The following is a 6938-nucleotide window of genomic DNA, read 5'->3' as shown; positions in this document are numbered from 1 at the left end:
CCATCTGCAGGCTCACCTAGCCAGGCCTCCTGGGCAGGTGGAGAGGCCAGGAGAAGAGGCAGACATTGGCTGATGGGGTGGGAAGACTCCTCCTTCCAGCTCTCTGGAGGTGCTGGTGAGGAGTGAGCAGCTGGACTGGCGCGTGTTCCCGTCCCAACCTGTGGGAACTTTTGGCACATAGGGCTGACAGCACTTGATGCCTGCGTGTGCCTGGTGCTGGCACAGAGTCTGCCTTCAGTGGGCAGATCTGTCACAGGGCAGCTGGATGAAGGATGGGAGAAACCCTAGCGCTGCTCCTGACAGAGAAGGATGCTTTTCTAAACTAAGCAGAGGGGGCAATGTCTGCTTTTGGGTTTTTTTTTTCAATGCTAATTTTCTTTTCTTCTTTGCTTGCATCAGCAAGCCAAGCACCAAAACAAGGGCTCTATATATCCTCTGGGAGTAAAATGCCCCCGTAATCAAGCCCTTTTTTCTTTCTCCTGAAGCTGAAATGTGCCGTTTCCCTTATCTAAAAGAGGGAGGGAAGGCACACACAAGCCTTGTCTGCCCTGCTGCCACTCCCTCTGTCCCGGCTGATTTGTCACTGCCCCTCGACTTGTACTGATGCCTGTCACTCTGCTGACAGCATGAGAGACAAGCACCAGTTTGCCTTGGCCATAAAACTTGCCTTGCAAAGAAAAAAAGCCAGCTCAGGGCTTTTCACTTGGAGAGAAAGAGAGTGAGAAGAATAGACTTGAAAGCAAATTCCCATGTTTTTTTGCTTCGGGTGAGAGCTTTTCCCACGCTCCATTGGAAAGAGTGCAAGGAGCAAATGTTTCCCAGTGCCTGTAAACACCAAACACTGCTGAGGAGTGGGGAAAAAAGCCAGTCTTATTGGAGAGAGGCAGAAATCAGCAGTGTGCTCTCCCGCAGTGCCTTGTGCCTGTGTGTCTGCTCCTTCCATGCCAATGGCTTTTCCAGACCTAGCTATGTTTTGTGATTGTGACAGGAGCATCAGACCCTGGAGTATTCTGATGTGAGGAAAAGTGGTGTTTGCTGCCCCCCACAAAGCTGCTCTACTGCACTGGAGGCTACTTCTTCCACTGTGAGATTCCCAGTTACTGGACTGGGAAGAGGTTGGTGGTTTTATTTCCCAAGCTGACAGCTGGGGAGGTGCTTGACATTTCTTTGTGTTTGCCTGGCCCTGGTCAAGGACCATTACCTTGCTCTGCAAGACTTTTGCCTCTCCCTTCAAGGAAGGCTGGGAAGGCAAGTCTGGTTCGTTGCATCTCTCATGCCAGTTGCTTTACCTTGTTCAAGCCCTGTCCCTCATCACTCTTCCCCAGTCTGGCTCCTGAGTCCTGTCTCCAGAGCCATGAATTGGGTGAAAACTGATCTGAAAAATCAATTAGCATCTTGCCTTTTGGCAGTCATCAGCCCAGATTTCAGGAGTGACCTTTTCCAAAGCACCAGGTGCCTTGGGGCCTCCCCATCCTTTCCAAGTCTGTCTGCTTTCCACAGAGAGCCAGCGTTTAGCAGTCAGTCTCCAGCAGGGCTATGTGAAACCCATCCATGCGTGGGAGAGCTTGCCCATGCAGCTCGCACCCTGGGAACCGGTTCACCAGCTCTGCAAGCAGAGGCCTGTCTGGCAAGGGAGTCTCTGTGTCTCAGCACTTGAGGGGTTATGTGCCTTTAAAACACCCCAAGAGATGAGAGATTTGAGGGTAGTGCTTGGAAATTAGGAACCAACTGAGGGTGGGGATGCTCATCAGGCATCTGTGTGCATTTCATTCAGCTTTGCAAAGAGACTTGTGCGGGGGTACGTTTGGAAGCTGGCGCCCACTGAGCTGTTTAGAGATTTGGGCCCTGCTTCATCCCAAGATGGTTGGAAGTGCTTGGAAGTCTGTCCCAGTAAATGCCCCAGCAGCTTGGTGAGCCTGTTGCTTTTCCCAGCTGGCCAAGCAAAGACCATTCGTGACAACAAAATCTGATTGCATCTGATTGCTGGTCCATCTTAGCATCCTCTCATCAAGGAGAAACCATCCCTTTCACCCCCCTCTCCTTGCCTTTGGTCTTGCCCACAGAAAGCCGTGACTGTATCCTGCATGCACCCGTATCTGCTCCTGCGATCTCCCTTTGTTTAGCTGCCAGCTTTCTGCACCTGCGTGCACGCCTGCTCTCCCTCCCCGCTGCGGTTAGTCCTTCCCTCTCCCAGCCCATAGGCAGGAAAGTGGGTTTTAGCCGGGTCCAAGGGGTAAGGGAGTGGTTGGCAATGGCAAGCATTCCTACTCCAATGGCAGCCCAGCCGTGGGTGGGACGGGGGGACACACGCAGTGGTTCTTTGTGAATGAAGCACAAGTTGCCCTGTGAATAACCCTCTGGAGGGATCCTGCCCACATCTGTCCCAACGGGAGCTGGAATATCCATGTTTCCTTTGCTAATTGAGCCTGAATTGTATTAACTAATCCCATCCTCAAATACCCCAGCTGTTCAAAGCTTAGTAAGAGCAACTACACAGGCTGGCTGGGAGGTTGTGCTTGTCTCCTGTTGGAGATTACAGAAACAAAGTGTGTGTTAGTTTTGGAGTGGGGTTTTTCTGATTTTTTTTTGGGGGGGGTGGAGGGAGTTGTATTTTTTTTGGCAATCTGTAGCCAACTGCCATAATCACTATCTCCTATTCCACAGAGAATATGCATCATAAAAAAAAAAAGACACCGTCATCAGGTGATGACAGGTGATGTAAAACTAGGGATACAAAGAGTTAATATCTGCTAGATACTGTGTGCTCTTTCTGCCATGGTGCCCACTCCTATGTTTGTTCCTTTTCTTGCATCACTGGGACAGGATAGTTTGGAGCCAATGGCCTGTCTTGCCCTCTCCCAGGGGGGTGCTCCAGGTTATCACCAGACCATGTATCAGCACCACCAAGGCCCTTGGAGTGATGGCAAGAAGCAGATGAGGGCCTTGGCCAGCATAGGCTGCAAGTATTCACCAGCTACACAGGGAAAGGAAGCAAACTGGACAGACCCACTGGAGGGCATTCCCAATCCAAAAGAAACCAGAGCAGCCAGACCACCAGCCCAGAAAAGCCTCTCCTCCAGACACCCTGCTTGAATGGCAGCAGGAGATGCTCTACCACTGTTTTGCCTTTTAAAGAGAGGCAGAGACTGAATCCTTAAAATCTTACCTATGTTATACTCACTTGCCTGAGCTTTTATAGCCTCTTCTACCACCCAAACTACCTCTAGAGAGAGAAGGGACTGGAGCAGCTGTGGGAGCCCCTGGCCATGGCATACAAAGCCCACTTGTTATCAGCACTGTCATATGCCTTTCTGCCCCCTCCCCCTTCCCAGCTCCACCACAACCACTACATCCCAAATGCACAAGCTGAGCATCCATCAAAAGGGCTATTATCCCACGATTTCTTAACAGCCACTGTTGCTCTTGGGTATGGAGCTCCCCCTTTGACACAGTGCCCCAGCAAAGAAATAGCGGCGCCTGTCTCTGGTTGGCATGCTGATTTGTGGATTGTCACAGCAGCCAGAGTGGGATGGGGGACTGCTGCCTGCACATGGGGTTGGCATTAGTGATTTAGGCCTTCGCTCCAGTCCTACAAGGCAGGCAGGTGCTATGGCGATCATACTTTTGGCCTCCAGATGTTAGCAGTGATGGTAACTTCCATGGAGGGTGGTTAACAGACCACTTTAGGGCTTCATTATTTTACAGCTGATGCTTTTAATCTAACCTTCCCGGACTGGGGCAGAAAAGGGACACATAAACAAAGCCATCAACCTCTGGAGTAGGAAAAGGGTCTGTGATGCACGGAGAGGCAGTTTCCAGGGCTGTGCACATTGACCCAAGGAACTTGTTGACTGGCATCAGGTACTGACATCCCCAGGAGCCTGCTGGAGGATGCCCCTTTGCTCTTTCACCCTGCCAGCAGTAGGTGCCGGCACTGTTTGCCCTTGGCTCCATCATAGGTGCATTTTTCTTGTTGCATGAGCAGGCAAACTGGTGGCAGCATAGACAGTGCCACTCCACTCCCACGCAGAAGATCTCCAGCATGGACAAAGTTGGAGTCCTGGCAGCGACAGGCAGATACCCCAGCACATCAGGGACCATGGCCAGGATGAGATCTGTGCACCACAGGTGGAAACTAAGATTTGCTCAATCCCACAGTGTAGACCATAACTGATTAAAGGTATCACATTTTTTCCTGTTGCTGTTTTTTTAAGTCCTTCAGTAAAAAGCACTGTTAGCAACAGCAGTCTTGGGAACTGGGCATCTTTGCTGGCCATGAGTGATGCAGATCCCATCTCCAGAGAGCTTTGCTTCTTCTGTCTGCCTACAGAGAAACTCACTGTAGGCTTATGCTTGTTTGTCTTCCCGTTCTCAAGGGGTCACTCTTACAGATGACACTTTGAAAACAAGACTCAGTGATAGTCTCTTCTGTCAGTGAGGGATAGTGCTTGAAGCTCTGGTCAGCCTAAAGTTTCCCTTTGTCCCATCGGGGTTGCTCTGAGCCATGAGCTCTGTTGCTGTGACAGTGTTCTGGAAAACAATACGTTGGAAGACATATGGCTGGCCAGATCACAGAATCACAGAATATGCTGAATTGGAAGGGACCCACAAGGATCATTGAGTTCAACCCTTAACCCTGTACAGGACATGTGGTCATGTCTTAGCAGGCACTGTGTATGGCTTTCCACTCAAGAGGGCTTCTTTTCTGCAAGTTTGTTTGGACATTGAGAAAATACCTAAAGTAGACAATGATGCATACTCTACTGGAGAAACCACGAGACTTTATAGCCATGCAAAAAGCCATCGAGCTTAGTCTCAGACCTTACAGAATAATTTTTTTATAAAAACTTGAGGTTGTTCAATTTTTCTCTGGACATTAACATGGTGACTTTATTAGGAAAAAAAGAAAAAGTTTTCATTATCCCAAAATCCGAAGACCTCTGCCATGGGAAAGGTTTTCCTACCTGGGGTGACTGTCTCAGGACAATTCACTCAGTCCAGTATTGTTCCAGTGTAAACATAGGATGAATTTTAAATCTAGATTTCCTTCCCTAAGCTGCCTCTGACTCTTCACTAAGAAGGCATACTGAGAAAATTATAGCACTCTTATTGAGAAGAGGCTCTTTTTAAAGTTTCAGGTATGAAATTCAGATACTTGAATTTGAGGAAGTTTACCATCCTCCAGGATTAGCCAGCCATACAACCACAACTTCATCTGGGCTGGTTAGAGCTGGATTCTTTCATCCAAGCCTTCTAAAATAGGGAAAATGTCAGAAATTTGGGGCACTCATTTTCCCAGCTCATTTTTCGCTCCTGCAGATGAGATGATCTGTGCTAGAAGAGAGATTTCTGTCATGATGAAGGCATTTCTGAGAGATAATTTACTTGTATGAACTGGGTGCACTGACACTAGGATCCTGCATGGAAAAAGACACAGCAAATTGATTGTGAGGGGTTTGTTTGAAAGAAGAAAGGGGAGGTTGTTAAGCAGATGTCTTCACAGCAATATGGCAAAATAAGTGGAGGAGTTCCCATATTTTCCTGTGGTTTTGCTAAATCTGGGGTCTCTGGATCATTTTAATAACTGATCAAAAGAGAGAGCATGAGCAGACAGCCGTAACTGCAGAAGACCAGCCAGCCAGGATGTTTGCAAGCAAAAAGGTTTGCAAGCTGTGCTACTGCCAAAATTCCCTGAAGGAGAAGAATTTACTGGGATGATTGGTTCCTGAGAAGGATTTTTTTTCTTTGATAAGTACTGTGCATATATCCAGTTTCTGGTTTTCTATTTGGGCCTTGGACTCTCCATTATGCAAGCCTATTTGCCTTTTTAATCCACTATTTTCTCCTGAAACGTATAAGACTAGGAATGCTTTGTTGTACTAAAGGAGTGATGACTTAAGCAAGGAACTGAGCTAAGGCCCTGACCCAAGCAGGGGGAGAACTGTTTTGTTTTGTTTTTTCCTAGTTTCTAAGATTTTAGATGCTCAAAACTACACACCACAGAGAACTGCCAGGATAAGAGAAGACAGTCCTTTTCCAGCCTGCCCTAAAGTATTGCTAAGACACTACAGTGCACAAAACCTCATCCTGTTCCCTTTTAATGATGCCCAGTCTCCCACGCCAACAGAGGTTTGGGATTTTCCTGGGATGCTGCCTGCAGTTTTTGCACAGTGGGGTCAAATTCTGATTTCGGTACCTTCTAGCTGGGACCAGCACCATCCTAAAGGCTAGTGTCGGCGTGGGTGCTTGCGCAGGACCCTATGGGGTCTGTGCGGGGATGCTGGGTATGTGGGTGGCTGCATCCCCCCGGGGGCTGATACCCACTCGCTAACCCTGAGACGGTGCAGGTCTGCGTGAGCGCTGCTGGGAGGGATGGTGACGGTGGCGGGGATGTCGCTGGGAGTCGCGGGTGCCCCTGCGGGGCGCGGGCGCTCTTTGTGCGAGGCGAGGACGCGCGGGGGCCGCGAAGATCAGACCGCGCGCTCCGCCCGGGCGACTGCCGCACGCTCGTGCCAGCGAGGGCGGGCCGGGGGGAGGAGCGGCGGAGGGCCCCGGCCGCGGGGACCCGCTCGCCACCGCACGCGGGCGGCGAGCGGGCGCAGCGCGGAGCCGAGCGCAGCCGCGGGACGCTGGTGAGCAGTAGCTGGCTGTCTCGGGGCGTGAGGCCGCACGATGCGCCGAGGCGGGGCTCCGCCTCCCGGGACAAAGACGGGCTGGGAGGGGATTCCTGGCGCCGGCACTACGGGCGGGGCGGCGGGCTGTGCCGGTGCACAGGAGGCATGCGGCGGGAGACGGGGGGCAGGGGGCTGCAGCGGCCGGGGCGCGCTTCGGTCTCGATCCGCACGCGGGGAGCCCCTGCAGGGCCTGCCCGATAAACTTTCCGGATCCCGGTGGGTCAGGCGCGGAGGAACGTCTGGCAGAAGAGCTGCTTGAGGCTG

This window comes from Manacus vitellinus, unplaced genomic scaffold (assembly GCF_001715985.3).
Source record: "Manacus vitellinus isolate BGI_N305 unplaced genomic scaffold, ASM171598v3 scaffold_0_pilon, whole genome shotgun sequence".
Classification (NCBI taxonomy): Eukaryota; Metazoa; Chordata; class Aves; order Passeriformes; family Pipridae; genus Manacus; species Manacus vitellinus.
The sequence above is the reverse complement of the archived record's forward strand: the minus strand, read 5'-3'. Positions refer to the sequence as shown.